This window comes from Muntiacus reevesi, chromosome 3, assembly GCF_963930625.1.
Source record: "Muntiacus reevesi chromosome 3, mMunRee1.1, whole genome shotgun sequence".
Classification (NCBI taxonomy): domain Eukaryota; kingdom Metazoa; phylum Chordata; class Mammalia; order Artiodactyla; family Cervidae; genus Muntiacus; species Muntiacus reevesi.
Window position 1 is genome coordinate 247,770,093 of NC_089251.1, and position 15,821 is coordinate 247,785,913.

The window sequence follows — 15,821 nt, forward strand, 5'->3', positions numbered from 1 at the left end:
GTTGTTTCTCTTTCCCAGGCCAGTTAGGCTCTGATAAAACCCCAGCTGGTTCCATTCTGGTTAAACAGTTTCTTCTGAAGGCAGACCTTGTTAAGAAGAACTGAATGTTCTGATTTACTTCAAAATCGTTCCTGCAGAATAGTTCCAGTAGAAGCATGGTGGGGAAGCAGGTTGTGGTGGGATTTTTCTTCAGTATTCACTGTGAGAACCTGGAGGAGATCCAGAAGGTAAAACACATGAATGTGTGGAAGCCCTCAATGACCAGATCCCTCTTGAGTTTTCAGAGTTCTCCATACTGAGCCTCCATCAATTTGTAAATCACAGTTCAGGTTTCCCTACTTCAACACTGGTTACCACAGAGGTTGCTGCTCCAGTAAGCTGTGATTCTCTGTATTTGCCTGTTGGTTTCTCCAATTTGGGGAGGAGCATTTTGCCCTGTGACTTCATTTGTTGATGAAGATTTGTTGATTTTTGCTTTACTTATTGTTAGGTTGGAGTGGCAACTTCCAAGCTTCTTACATGCTGTACTGGAAACTGATATCTCTTTTTACCTGTTCATATCAGAAGTATGAAAAATCTCAGTGATTCTTTGTGAATCTTTGCTAGGCCTCTTTCTTCTAGCAGTTTCTCATCTGTTTCCCTTGTTTGCCCTATTGTTTTACTGGGGCTCCCAGAAATTATATGTCAGTAGACTTCATATTCTATTGACAGAATGTCCCTTGGACAAAATTGTGAAAAACCTAATAACTGGAATGGATTGATCGGTTCTACCCTTTCTAACAATATTTTCCTAATCTGTCATCCAGTCACCCTACCCACTTCCTTTTGGTTCTTAATGACCCCTGTTCCATTCCAAAAAATAATCCCAAAGTCCTCACTAGTTTATCTTATTTTCACAGGTGTTTATTTTTTCTTTTTACCATACTCATGGTTTTGCACATTTTTATGGAAACTAGTTGTACATTTTGTGGTAAGTACTTTGTTTTGAATACTTCTGGCTTTATCTCTGACTTTACATCTTTTGTTGCTAGAGTAATAATATCTGTTGAATTGTGTCTTCAAATAAATGTCTCTTTCATCTTCAACCTTCCAGTTCTCTTATGTTTTATATCTATTTCCTTGGGAGTGGGCTCAAACTTCTCACTCCCTATATTCCTTAAATATTTCCCCTTCCTCTTTTACTCAGTGTAAGAATTCTGGTTGTATTGATCTAGATTAGCCTCACGTATCAATTCTCTCTTTTCAGTGACTCTTCTCACTGATGCCTTGTGCCTTATCTCTGGAGGCTAAGTCTCTCACTTGGTCTAACTCCTTTCAGTATCTCCCCATTTCATATTATTTTTCTGTGACAGTGGAATACTTTTAATCTCAAGTACCAGAAAACTCAAACATATTTACTCGGTGAATGTGATTTACTGGCTAATAGAACTAACAAGACCAAGGTAGGATAAGCTTCAGAGTTGGTTTAATTTAATAGTTCCACTATGTCCTCAAAGACCTGAACTCTTTTTTTTTAAGTTAAACTTTTAATTTTGTATTGGCATATAGCCAATTAACAAACAATATTGTGATAGTTTCAGGTGATCAGTGAAGGGACTCAGTCATACCTCTACATGGATCCATTCTCCCCCAAGCTCCCCTCCCATTGAAGACCTGGATTCTTTAGCTTTCTCTGCTCTGCCTCCAGTCTTACCAGCATCATTCCAAACCTGGCTTCTCTCAGAGTGGCAAAATGAATCCAGAAATTAAAATTTCATATTTATATCCCACTCTGCCCAGAAAGGGAAAGAGCATCCCTTATGGTTTCTCTTCCAGAGAACCGAGAAAGCTTCTTTCCTGGAAGCCCATTACTGTAAAGGATACAGTGTGTGCTACTGGACAGAATTAGCCAGATGCCCATCCTGTACTGACAGGTATGCCTGAGAAATGGCATGCACTGTGTGGCTTAGGTGTGGCTTTTTATGAACCAATCATTGTAGAAAGAGGAAGTGTTGACCTGACGAATTTAAATCAATCTGAAACCATTTCTGTCAGTGAAAAGAGTTCAGCTTCTTTCAGTACTAGGAGTTCAATCAGCATCTAGACAAACATGATAGAGAAGTTGACATCTGACTGAGAGACTGGAAATTCTGAGGAAGGAGGGATGGGGAAATAGATATTGAGTAATTAAGAAATACCCAGAACCCTTACATGGCTATTTAAAAAATGGTTAAGACGCCACTTTTCTGTCATTGTTCTGATGCCCTAATCCAACAAAATCTTGTCCCGCCACCTGTTTTTATAAGATTTTACTGAAACAAGGCCATACTTATTTTAAAAGTATTGTATATGGCTGCTTTCACACCACAATGGAGAATTGAGTAGCTGTGGCAGAGACCCTATGGCCTGCAAAACTTAAAGCATTTATGATTTGATCCTTTCAGAAAGTTTGCTGACCCTTGCCTTGAAAGATTAAATCTAAACTCATCCTGGATTTCAAAGCTGTTCTATCATCTTTCATCACTCTACTGATCTTATTTAATTGGCATTATTCACTGTATACAACCTCTAATCCAATCAGATTAATTTATTTACCTACCCCCAAAAGTGTGTGTTCATTCCCCACTTTTCTCTTTTGTTTCTGGCCCTTCCAATTTGGAATGTTTTCCTTCAATCTTATGTATCTTTGAAGGCCCATCTCAAGTTCCTGAAGTTTTCTTTGTTAACTTTACCCACACTGGAACCTTTTTTCCTACACTTATTTCCTCTATCACACTGAGGCATTTTGAGTCTGTATCTGTTTTATAAATATATAAATACATATCTGTCCAATTGAATGCAAAACTCCTGGATATTAGAGTCTTGGTAATGTAATATTTTTGGTGTGTCTTTTTATAGAAATCCAAGCAATGCTGAACAAAGAGAAGGCACTTGACTGATATTGTCAGACTCTGCCTCCCACATAACCAGGATTAGTCAGTGTCTCTACATCCCTCTCCCACCCTAATTTGAGCTTCACCTCTTCTCATCTGGCGTAATGCTACAGTCTCCCAAGTGCTGCCTGCTCCTTCTGGCCCCTACAGTCATCTCCCCACATGGCAAACAGACTGTGGTAGTTTAGTCACTAAGTCGTGTTCAACTCTTTGTGACCCTGTGGACTGTAGCCCACCAGACTCCTCTGTTCATGCAAATTCCCAGGCAAGAATCCTGGAGTGGGTTGCCAGTTGGGAAATCTTCCTGACCCAGGAATTGAACCCGCGTCTCTTGCAGTGCAGATAGTCTCTTGCATTGCAGGCAGATTCTCTTCCAACTGAGCCATCTGCCTGGAATATTTCCCTTCCAGGTCACGAATGTCTGTCTTTTCATAACCTGGGTCTCTCTCTCCTACTTGCCTGACCACCCAATCTGTGCTGACTTCCCCTCACTTCCAGTATGTCACTTTAGCATCCAGTTTCACTGTCTTGATTGTCCTGATCTTGACAAAAATTGTCTTGTTTTCTTGTTTAGCCATTTCCCCTGTAAATACAGCTCAAGGAGCTTATCTGATTTGTTCATAGCTGTATCTTCAGCCCCTAGAACAATGTCTGGTGTATGAGGTGTTCAGTAGCTCTTTATGGAAAAAATAAAACCATTCATAGATTTATTTTCTTTTAAAATAGGAAAAAAGAACTTGTGTTCACTCTCATTAACATGCATTTACTAAGGACCTACTTTCATGGTATTACCATTTAGGGTTTTGCACAAATTGTTCTTAGAGGCGGTATTAGTTTCCTAGAGATCATAACAAATTACCACAGACTGAATGGCTTATATAACCTTATTCTCTCACCATTCAGGAGGCCAGAAATGTTGGCAGGACTGAATCCTTCTGGAGGCTCTGAGGGAAAATTCATCCCATGCCTCTTTCCATGTCTGGTAGTTGCTGGCAATCCTCGGCATTCTGTGACTCATAGGTACATCACTCCAATCTCTCCTTTCATCTTCACATTACCTTTTCTCATGTGCTTCTCTGTGTACCCCCCGTCTCTTACAAGAACACTCTCATTGGATTTAGGGTTCACTCTAATACAGTAAAATCTAATCTTGATCTTTAACTAATTATATCTTCTGTTACCTTCTTCCCAAGATCACATTCTGAGGTTCCCCATGAACACGAATTTGGGGAGGACACTATTTAACCTGTTAGAGGGGTCTCTGATACAGAGACTAACAATCTACTCTTCCTGTAATTTACTGCACTTAGATTGTTTTTTGAGTGGCCAGCAATCACCTCCCTTCCCTAGAAAACCCCAATTTCTATTGGGAAATTGCTTCTTCCACTTTGTGAACAATCTTGGTAAAGATGTAAATCAATATTTCTCATCCCAGCATAACCAAGGAGCCACATTTGACCCAAAGGAAGACAAATGGACTCCTAGGATTTTTATTTTTCCAAATGGATCTTTCTTTATATTTTGGCAACCTTTCAAGATAGAGCTTTTACTACATTTCCTATGATAGTAGCACTAGAAATCTGAATTGACAGAACACATTACACAATCTGGACTCCTAGCACTTTTCACCTGGAGTAGGGACACACAAGGATGGGAAGTAAAGGGTGAGCGTACACCTTGACAAGATCTGTAAGTTGCTGCTGCCTAGACCCTAGCAGCCTGTCCCCACTCCTGTCTTGTGTCCAGGTCTGGCCCTCTAGCCCCCAGCCCAACCATGAGTTCCTGGCTAGTACTCTGTGGAAGTCCCTGCTTGCTTGTTAGCCAAAATCCATTCCTATCATTTACAAATAAAGAAACTCAGCTGTTACTCTGCGATTCAGGTTTGTTCAGCATTGGTGCAGTTTTTCATATTTAGCTCTGAATTCTGACATGCTGAGTTTACTACTACATGAGATACTACCTTCAAAATGTCAATTTCAGCTCAAACCTACAAATTAGTGAAATTACAAGACAGTATATATTAGCTTTATTATTCATTTATTTATAACCCATCTTGTTCCAAAAGGATTGCATTGTGTTAAATTATCCTACAAAGGTGCAGCAAAAAAAAGTACACTTAAAAAAAGAAACAAAAATGAGACGAGGGAAAAATAAGGTTAGAAAAGTGAGATGGGGCCACAAGTGAGCCTAATCCTTAAAATGGTTCCCACGAAGGCCTAGACAATAGAGAAAAGAAATAGTAACATGAGAGGGTCTACAAGTTACTGTTGTTGCTATGGTATTTGGCAACAATATTTTTCACTTGAAATAATACCTGCTTAACCCACATTTCTGTTAAAAGAACTTGAAATCTCTTTATAGTAAAATGGGACCATGAAATAGTCAACTTGCCAAATAGGAGCTGCCAAATTCCAGAAAAGACAATGAATTTGCTTAAAGTCATTATGCTATCACTTTATTTATTTATTTTTTTATCCTGGAACTCCTCAAATTGTTTTCTTTATTTTTTTTTCAATTATTTTTATTAGTTGGAGGCTAATTACTTCGCAACATTGCAGTGGGTTTTGTCGTACATTGACATGAATCAGCCATGGAGTTACACGTATTCCCCATCCCGATCCCCCCTCCCACCTCCCCCCCCACCCGATTCCCCTGGGTCCTCCCAGTGCACCTGGCCTGAGCACCTGTCTCATGCATCCCACCTGGGCCGGTGATCTGTTTCACCATAGATAATATACATGCTGTTCTCTCAAAATATCCCACCCTCGCCTTCTCCCACAGTCCAAAAGTCTGTTCTGTACATCTGTGTCTCTTTTTCTGTTTTGCATATAGGGTTATCATTACCATCTTTCTAAATTCCATATATATGTGTTAGTATGCTGTAATGATCTTTATCTTTCTGGCTTACTTCACTCTGTATAATGGGCTCCAGTTTCATCCATCTCATTAGAACTGATTCAAATGAATTCTTTTTAACGGCTGAGTAATATTACATGGTGTATATGTACCACAGCTTCCTTATCCATTCGTCTGCTGATGGACATCTAGGTTGCTTCCGTGTCCTGGCTATTATAAACAGTGCTGTGATGAACATTGGGGTGCATGTGTCTCTTTCAGATCTGGTTTCCTCGGTGTGTATGCCCAGGAGTGGGATTGCTGGGTCATATGGCAGTTCTATTTCCACTTTTTTAAGAAATCTCCACACTGTTCTCCATAGTGGCTGTACTAGTTTGCATTCCCACCAACAGTGTAAGAGGGTTCCCTTTTCTCCACACCCTCTCCAGCATTTATTGCTTGTAGACTTTTTGATAGCAGCCATCCTGACTGGCGTGTAATGGTACCTCATTGTGGTTTTGATTTGCATTTCTCTGATAATGAGTGATGTTGAGCATCTTTTCATGTGTTTGTTAGCCATCTGTATGTCTTCTTTGGAGAAATGTCTGTTTAGTTCTTTGGCCCATTTATTGAGTCCTTTATTTTTCTGGAATTGAGCTTCAGGAGTTGCTTGTATATTTTTGAGATTAATCCTTTGTCTGTTGCTTCATTTGCTATTATTTTCTCCCAATCTGAGGGCTGTGTTTTCACCTTACTTATAGTTTCCTTTGTTGTGCAAAATATGCTATCACTTTATTTGGTTAAAAAAAAGTTCTAAAATATCAACTTTAATTAATTAATTTATTTATATTTATTTTAAATAATATTCAAAAAACCCTTATACTATAGTGCCTTATTTTATTTTTAAATTGTTTTAATTTTTTAAATTAAAAAAAATGTTATTGAGGTGTAGTTGCTTTATAATGTTGTATTGGTTTCTGCTGTACAGTGAAATGAATCAACCGTATGTGTGTGTATATATCCTCTCTTGGACCTCTCTCCCGACCCCCTCCGTCCCACCTGTCTAGGTCACCGCAGAGCACAGAGCTGAGCTGCAGCGCCTTATTTTAAATCATTGATAGTTTATTTTTCTTTACATGATAGATGGATCTTGGCAAACTTAATTTTATAACATTTTGTTGCAAATTAAACTATTTTAAATTCAATAGAGAAATGCTGTTTGAAAGAACACCTGTAGTCAATCTTTTTGCAAACCAAGTATCAGTCCCTTAGGTATTAGTGATGTAGCGTTTTCACATACTATAGAAATGCTGGTTCCCCTCTTGCAGTTTTTATAAAAGAGGCAAAGCCCAGATTCTAAATGCAAACACTGCATAAAGATATTGCTCATACATAGTAACATAGTAAACATAATCATAAGATACTGATCTTCATTATTATAATGAAGATTTTCCCATTTTAATATTTATTGCATTTTTTTCCTACCAAACCTTTTCTACCAAAATGGATCTGAGGCAACTATTGAATACATCACAAGTGCCACCTAGTGCTTTCTTTGAAAATAACATTTTTGTATCTTCAGAAACTAGACGGAGAAACAAGATGTGAAAGACCCATACTCCCAGGGCAGAACCTGTTTAAATAGCTCTGCTTCCTAAAAAAAAGAATCTGTTTTCAGCCAAAAAAGCAATTTGAAAGAAGAATTTGGCAGTAAGTTTGACTGTAGTTGGATCTTCCAATACTGGTTGGTTTTATTTCTGCCTAGATACAGATTTCCCCTCTCTCTGAAAGCAGAGTGTTCCTGTGAAACCTTTTGTAAGCAGAAATGAAACCTTTTGTATGCAGAAATGACGTAAAGCAAAGAAGCAATTGCCTTAGGACACTCCTTGCTAAAGGATGCACAGAGTAAACTGAGGTATGAGATGCTGAGTTGCTGAGTGTATGGAGTTCCCTGGCAGGGAGGCTGGTGGTGCCACTCTATTTGTGTGGGGTACTTCTATCGTGGCTTGCTGCAAACCATGTGCTGAACGGTATTTTCGCTTTTTTGCCTTGTTTTGTAAAAGTGAAAATCTTTTTTCAGATTTTTTTTAATTAGCGAAAACAGGTACTAATGTAGGTCTTTTGTAGAGATGAAGTAGCATAGAGCAAACTTTGGAAAAGCAGGGGACACCTGTATGGATGGAATTAACTAAAGGATACTAAAGAAAGGGAAAATGAAGATATTTGCATACAGAAGTAGCAGCAATATTTTCAAAAGTTCTTCTTCCCAACTACCAGTAGGAGCTGATAATCTCTTGGAAGCTCTAATTCTACCATAATTTATGCCCCAAGTTGCTCCTCTTCCCCACTGTCTTTAAAGGCACTGAGCTGTTGTTACCATCATCGTCTTAACACCACCCCCACCCCCACCTATAGTCATGATCACAACCACCATCTGAGTAACTCTTGTCTTAGGACCCAGTGCTGCTATCAAAGAAACAAACACAGGTTTTAGCTGCTACAATCAATGCACTTAATGTCAACTGGGAGAGAGAAATAGAAGAAAGAGAAAGACAGGGAGGAGAAATATAAGTGTAATAGTAAAACAGCAATACTTTCAAAAGCCATCACTGTTTGCCCAGTTCACAGAACAGAAATCATTGGAACCATCCCTGTCCTTTACCCACTCCTGGTGCCAGAGCTTTGTAGCCCTCATCAGAAATGTCTTTCTGGTTGTTCTGTTTTCCTCCTCTACTGTCTGTTTATTCCTCCACCTCATGCCTGGAAAATTGCAACAGACTTATCCTTTGGCTTTCTGTCTCTCCTCCTGCCAGGCTAACATCATGGTAGTGGTGCCTTTAGCTTTTCATTCTCTTCCTCAATAACTAGCATGGCTCTCTGTGCTTTTCAGACTATGGACACAAATCTCGAAGACCAGAGTAGAAGGCCTTCCATAATTTACACAAACTTTATTCATTCAATCTGATAGGCCACCATACTCCCAACACTAAAATTTTTATCCTCAAAGGGCAGTTCTCTTTTTACTTTGAAACCCAGTGCCACACCATGCTTTCATTTCCTTTTTTAAATTGTGTGGGTTCCCTCCTGCCCACGCCAGTATTTCTACTTTTTTTTTCCTTTTGTCTTTTGTGGTCTCTGCCTAGTTTCAGCTTTTCCCAGTTCTTTCAGTTCAGTTCAGTTGCTCAGTCGTGTCTGACTCTGCAACCCCATGGACTGCAGCACGCCAGGCCTCCCTGTGCATCACCAGCTCCTGGAGTTTACTCAAACTCATGTGAATTGAGTCAGTGATGCCAACCACCCATCTCATCCTCTGTCGTCCCCTTCTCCTCCTGCTTTCAATCTTTTCCAGCATCAGGATCTTTTCAAACAAGTCAGCTCTTTGCATCAGGTGGTCAAAGTATTGGGCTTTCAGCTTCAACATCAGTCCTTCCAATGAACATTCAGGGCTGATCTCCTTTAGGATGGACTGGTTGCATCTCCTTGAAGTCCAAGGGACTCTCAAGAGTCTTCTCCAACATCACATTTCAAAAGCATCAATTCTTCAGCACTCAGCTTTCTTCATAGTCCAACTCTCACATCCATATATGACTACTGAAAAAACCATAGCTTTGGCTAGATGGACCTTTGTTGGCAAAGTAATGTCTCTGCTTTTTAATATGCTGTCTAGGTTGGTCATAACTTTTCTTCCAAGGAGAAAGTGTCTTTTAATTTCACGGCTGCAGTCACCATCTGCAGTGATTTTGGAGCCCAGAAAAATAAAGTCTGTCACTGTTTCCATTGTTTCCCCTCTATTTGCCATGAAATGTTGGGACTGGATGCCATGATCTTAGTTTTCTGAATGTTGAGTTTTAAGCCAACTTTTTCACTCTCCTCTTTCACTTTCATCAAGAGGCTCTTTAGTTCTTTGTTTTCTGCCATAAGGGTGGTATCATCTGCATATCCAAGGTTATTGATATTTCTCCTGGCAATCTTGATTCCAGCTTGTGCTTCATCCAGCCCAGCATTTCTCATGATGTACTCTGCACATAGGTTAAATAAGCAGAGTGACAATATACAGCCTTGATGTACTCCTTTCCCGATTTGGAACCAGTCTGTTGTTCCATGTCCAGTTTCAACTGTTGCTTCCTAACTGCATACAGATTTCTCAAGAGGCAGGTCAGGTGGTCTGGTATTCCCATCTCTTTCAGAATCTTCCACCGTTTGTTGTGGTCCACACAGTCAAAGGCTCTGGTGTAGTCAATAAAGCAGAAGTAGAATGTTTTTCTGGAACTCTCTTGCTTTATCAATGATCCAGTGGACGTTGGCAGTTTGATCTCTGGTTCTTCTGCCTTTTCTAAAACCACCTTGAACATCTGGAAGTTTACTGTTCATGTACTGTTGAAGCCTGGCATTAAGAATTTTAAGCATTACTTTACTAGCATGTGAGATGAGTACAATTGTGTGGTAGTTTGAGCATTCTTTGGCATTGCCTTTCTTTGGGATTGGAATGAAAACTGACCTTTTCCAGTCCTGTGGCCACTGCTGAGTTTTCCAAATTTGCTGGCATATTGAGTGCAGCACTTTCACAGCATCATCTTTTAGGATTTGAAATAGCTCAGCTGGAATTCCATCACCTCCTATAGCTTTGTTCATAGTGATGCTTCCTAAGGCCCCTTGACTTCACACTCCAGGATGTCTGGCTGTAGGTGAGTGATCACACCATTGTGATTATCTGGGCCATGAAGATATTTTTTGTATAGTTCCTCTTATTGTGCTCATCTTTGCATGAAATGTTCCCTTGGTATCTCTAATTTTCTTGAAGAGATCTCTAGTCTTTCCCATTCTGTTGTCTTCCTCTATTTCTTTGCATTGATCACTGAGGAAGGCTTTCTTATCTCTCCTTGCTATTCTTTGGAACTCTGCATTCAATTGGGTATATCTTTCCTTTTCTCCTTTCCTTTTGCTTCTCTTCTTTTTTCAGCTGTTTGTAAGGCCTCCTCAGACAACCATTTTACCTTTTTGCATTTCTTTTCCTTGGGTATGGTCTTGATCCCTGCCTCGTGTACAATGCCATGAACCTCTGTCCATAGTTTTTCAGACACTCTATCAGATCTAATCCCTTGAATCTATTTGTCACTTCCACTATATAATCGTAAGGGATTTGATTTGGGTCATACCTGAATGGTGTAGTGGTTTTCCCTAATTTCTTCCATTTAAGTCTGAATTTGGCAATAAGCATTTTATGGTCTGAGCCACAGTCTTGTTTCTGCTGACTGTATAGAGCTCCTCCATCTTTGGCTGCAAAGAATATTATCAATCTGATTTCGGTATTGACCATCTGGTGATGTCCATGTGTAGAGTCTTCTCTTGTGTCATTGGAAGAGGGTGTTTGCTATCACCAGTGTGTTCTCTTGGCAAAACTCTGTTAGCCTTTGCCCTGCTTCATTTATTCTTTCATTATATTGTTATTCTGTCACTTATTACCATTCCCCTCCTCCACTCCTCTCTTTTTTCCTCTTCTGCCCTCCTCCTGGGCATCACATTCTCCTCCTGTCTCTCCTGGCTGCTCTTTCATCTTGCTCGACAGCAAATCCTATGAGAACTTCCCTTTCCTGCTCTTTGGATTTATTTTACTGTTTCCTAGGTCTCTGATATTCCTCTTTTTTCCCTCCTCCTTTTGTTGCAAAATATTTTCAAGCAATTTCCCCAGAATGAGCATGTTAAGAGATGAATATTCCAAATCCTTGCAGCCTGAAAGTGTCTTCTACTTTCACACTTAATTGTGTTTGGATACAATATTCTAGCTTATAATCATGTCACAAAGAACTTGGTAGCTTTTCCTCATTGTGCATTAGGACCTTGTTTCTGATAAGAAGTGAAATGTCAGTCTAACTCTTGTTCTTCTGTAATGTGGAAGATGAATTCCTTCTGTTTCACTATTTTCAAGTCAAATCCTAACAATCGATTTTCCCATTTTAAACCTGAGCCCCAACAGGTCTGTGTTGTTTTAATGCTAATTTATGATATTTCAGAGATTGACTTTGAAAATATAGAACTTAATCATTCAACAAAAAAAATCTAGTAAAGAGATGAAAAAGATGTTTCTTTTCTACTTCTGCTACAAAGGGAGAGACGTTCTTGCTCATCTTTTGGTCAATGGATCTGATGAAATAAGGTGTTACATGTGAACTCTCACAAGGACACCAGTCTTGTTTTCTATGTGAAGTCTTGCACATCTATTTGTAACTGCTACCAGTTCATCGTGTTCTCTCTAAAATAAAGCTGTCATTGGAATTATTATTTGAACAAAGGGCTCTTGTAGGTGCTAGAGATTTTAGAAATTATTGCCATGTCATGTGAACATAACCTTCAGTGACCCTGTCTTACTTGTTAAGGCTTGTTAGGTTAGTTTTATACGTTGTCCTGGTGAAAATGCTATAGTTAACAACTGTGTTCCCAAGTGGTCTAAACATTATCAGAGGAGGTTCCTTGGCTCTCTCTTCTTTCTGTTCACATAATGCACAAATAAGTCTGCTTTGCTAGAGCCCTTCACATGACAGAAAGTTTAAGTCTTGTCTATCTACGTTTCCACATGGTTGTATATTCAGTTGCTTCAGTCCCAAAGAACACAGCAACAATTTCTCAAACCAAGAACTGGTTTAATAAGATATTTTACTCTTTAATACCGAGTGCCATTCAAAGCATATCTCTTTTTCAGTGTTATTTGCAACATATCTGTATCATTTCAGTGTCTCTCAGGAATTTTGGGAGGGGAGAGGAAATTGAACAAGAATATTAAAAAGCAAAGTGGCAGTTCCTTTAATTTAAAAAAATGTTACTCCCCAATCTCAGATACACATCAAGGTGCAGAAAGACAATGTCCTATAGTATTCTTCTAAATACTGTAAAAATCTTCCTACCAAAACCAAAAGTATTCTCTATATTACTGTAATGTTAAATCTTTACTATATCTATTATTCTATAAAGTAATCAGTTCTAGGACATAGAGCAATAGAAAAAAAAATTACATTGTGGAAAAGAAACTTTCCTCAGATCCATATGAGTCTCCACATCATCACTGAAAGTGATCAGATAGATAACAGATGAGCAGAACAGAATAGGGTGCAAAAATAGGCCCACATATAGAGGATTATTTGATTTATCACAGAAGTGCCTATCAAATTCATCGGGAAAGGGAGGACTTTTTAATATATGGTACTGGTTCAAAGGATGAGCTTCCCAGGTGGTGCAGTGGTAAAGAATCCGCCTGCCAATGCAGGAGACACAAGCGTTGTGGGTTCAATCCCTGGGTCAGGAAATCCCCTGGAGTGGGAAATGGCAACCTCTTGCCTGGAAAATTCCATGGAAACACGCTGAAGTCCATGGAGTAACAAAGAGTGGGACACTTCTGAGCAACTGAGTAGGCACACACTGGTTCAAAGGATATTTGCATTTTAAAATTGGGTAAATAGTAGCAAATTATTCACCAGAAAGCTAACAGTAATTTATATTCTCACCAACATGCTTAAGAGTGCTTCATGACCTACTGAGTGTTCAAGGATATTTGCAAAGGATGGATGTTCTGTTTATTGAGCACAAAGTACTCTTTCTGTGTGTGTATATAATACAATTCATTCATTATTCAAGCAACAAGTATTTACTGGACGCCTCATATATGCTAGGTACTGCTCTAGGCCCTGGTGATATGGCTGAAGGCAAAATACTTACTGTCTTAGAACTTACATTCTTGTAGGGGGAAGACATAACAAACAGATATAAAAATACAATTTTATAGAGTTCTAAGTTGTATGAGGGGAAAACCCAACAGGTAAGAGCTTAGGGAGATGAGGGGGGAGACCTCTAGTTCCTAAAGGAGAATCAGGAAAGGCCTCTCTGCAGAGGTGAGGAGGAGGAGGCCAAGCAAAGTTAAAGGGGAATGTGTGTGTGTCTAGGCAGAAGTTCTGAGAGTAGAAAGGCCCTAAATCAGGAAAGTGCTTGGTTTGGGAGAGACTCCAAAAGAGACTAACGTGGCTGGAGAATGTATGCGAGATACAGAGGTAGGCGGGGGCTGGTTCATACTGACCTTGTTGGCTATAGGAAGACATTTAGATTTTATTCCAGTGTAATAGGAAGCCATTGAAGGGTCTTCAGCACTGCTGTGGCATAAGCTGATTAATATTTATAGAAGATAATTTTGATCGTTGTCAGGAAATGAATGGGAGGGGAAGGAAAGGGAGCAAAATGATCTTTAGTTGTGGCCAGAGGGACAGTAACTTGGACTAAGTGGTAGCCAGGAAAGTGTGGAAATGTGACCAAAATTGGGACATATCTGGATGTTGTAACAGTTAGGGCTAGCTGATGGTTTGGATATTGGGGTGGGGTGGGACCAGGGGCAGAGAGAAGTCAAGGATGACTCCTTGCTTTGGGAACCTAAGCAACTGGGTCAGTGGTAGTGCCTCCAACTGAGAGAGAGATGATTGATGAGGGAGACAGGAGGGGGTACTGGAAGAACTTTAGTGTGCGTGAGTGGAACAACCCAACATCCATCGATAGATGAAAAGATAAACAAAATGTAATATATCCGTACAATGAAATATTATTTAGCAATGAAAAGAAATGACATACTGATACATGCTACAACATGGCTGAACCTTGAAAACATTATTCTAAGTGAAAAGAAGCCAGACACCAAAGGCTACATATTGTGTGTTTCCATGTGTGTGAAATATGCAGAATAATATCCAGAATATCCAGAATAATAAATCTTTAGAGTCAGAAAAGAAATTGGTATTTGGCAGGGGCTCAGGGTGGGAGGAAGAACTGGAGAGTGACAGCTTAATGGAGGTTTCCATTGGGGGCAATGAAAAACTTGTGGAGCTAGACAATAGAAGTGGTTGCACAACATTGTCAATATGCTAAATGTCATGAAATTTTATACTTTAAAATGATTACAGCAGTAAATGCTGTGTTGTTTGTATTTTACCACAATTAAAAAAATCTGAGACTAAACAACACAAATTTTAGGGAAGTTTTTGTATGTAGGGAAAATTTTTGTATGTAGGGAAACTCAAGCATTCAGTTTGGGACATGTTAAATTTGAGATGCCTGCTACATATTCAAGTAAAGCTAGATTCAGGAATCCAGAGCTCAGGGGAAAGTTTAGGACTGGAGAAGTGAATCTGGGAGTCATTAGCATAGGGGTGATATTTAAAGACTGAGACCTGGGTGAGACCACCTAGGAAAGTAGTGTAAAGAGAGAAGAAAGGAGAAACTGAGCCTGCACTACCTTGATCATGGTCGGGAATAGGAGGAGGACCAGCCAAGCAGCTGTGGGCATGCTGGCTCCACAAAGCAGTAGGAGAGTTAGGACAACATGGCATCTCTGGAGCTCAGGTAGAAAGTATTTTGGGGAAAGGGGCATCAAGTGTCGATTACTGTTGAGAGATGGAGTAAAATGCAGAGAGCTAGATTTTGTGCGATGGAAGTCCCTGGGACCTTTACAAGGTTGTTTGTAGTTTGTGAGGAAATGAACTGACAACCCAGACTCAGCCAGGCTCTCCTGTCCCATGCTCTCATGGCCTCAGACCTTATGTTCTGTAAACAATGATATTGCTGACCATGGAAGCCCGGAGCCTGTGTGCCCACTTGGCCACGGACCACTTTGGTCTGTCTTGGTGTATCAGAAGTCTTTGAAGACTCCCTGTTGCCGCTGCTCCTGCCCAGAGAGAATGAACATATCTGCAGTCCCCACAGCTCCTCGAGTCTTTTTCCAGCTTCCCTGGTCACGCCTTATCTACCGGGGGTTTAATGAACAGTGTGAGCAGCAAGACATAGTTCCAAGTGCTTATATGCATTACTCAAATGCACTAGCTTAAAATATTTTTTTTGTTTGGTTTATCAATTTCTCAAAGAGATGTATTAAAGTTTTCTAACATCAATATAGATTGATCAATTTGTATTTCTTTTTGTAAAAAATATTTATTATTTATTTATTTGGCTCCACTGGGTCTTCATTGCCGCATGAGGGCTTTCTCTAGTGGTGGAGTGAGGGGGCTGCTCTTTAGCTGTGGTGCACAGGCTTCTCATTGGAGTGGC